Below are 1,020 nucleotides of genomic sequence, written 5' to 3'. Positions count from 1 at the left end.
GATGGGCCAATGGGAAGCAGAGGCTGGCTGCCATTGGTGACGTCACACGCGGAAGTATTCTCAGAATGACCGGAGATACAGTACTGTCTGGGGGCACGGAAGCTAAAAGCAAATAATATAGCAGTTTTTAAATATCTCTGATACAGCTCAGGAACACCACACAGGTCACGGAGCACCACTCAGGACTTCTTTTTCATACTGCTTTTTACCATCTTATTTTGATCCGTCTACACCTCAAGTTGGCGCACAGTATTTATGTGGGGGTGTACTAATAGGAATGAATGACATTTTATAAAACGAAGAAGTGTTATGCAATGTTATATAGAGCTGAGAGCATCCTGGTGCGAGCAATGCAAAGCTGGCACTATGGTTATCAGAACCCAGTCTGATGTACGAGGCTGAAGTTGGCTTCTTATTCGGCCAGCTTCTTATTCATTTCTTATTCAAGCTCCAGCTTCTTATTCAGAAAATGTTACATTAAAACATTTAAAAAAAGTTAGATCACTAAACTAACACTATGTAAACAAAGAATTGTGTCCCTCACACAGTTTACAATTACTATTTTCCTGGCACAATAAGGATTTTGGCATGAATAGGGCAGTAAAGCGGGCACAGGCACCAGATTTTGTCATTATGAATAAGAAGCTGTTGTGCAGGGGTTAACTAGCTTCGGTCCTCAAATGTTCCACTTGAAACCCACAGAGGATGGTCAGGTACATATGACCCACTTGTCATTTGCCTTGACCAACAAGGATTTTGGCATGAATAGGGCAGTAAAGTGGGCACAGGCACCAGATTTTGTCATTATGAATAAGAAGCTGTAGTTATGAAGGGGTTAACTAGTTTCAATCATCAAATGTTACACTTGAAACCCACAGAGGGTGGTCAGGTACATATGACCCCCCTTATCATTTGCCTTGACCAACAAGGATTTTGGCATGAATAGGGCAGTAAAGTGGGCACAGTCACCAGATATTGTCATTTTGAATAAGAAGCTGTAGTTATGCAGGGGTTAACTAG

Source organism: Taudactylus pleione, unplaced genomic scaffold (assembly GCF_031769625.1).
Source record: "Taudactylus pleione unplaced genomic scaffold, aTauple2 ptg000454l, whole genome shotgun sequence".
In the NCBI taxonomy this organism is placed as follows: domain Eukaryota; kingdom Metazoa; phylum Chordata; class Amphibia; order Anura; family Myobatrachidae; genus Taudactylus; species Taudactylus pleione.
Note: the sequence above shows the minus strand (reverse complement) of the source record.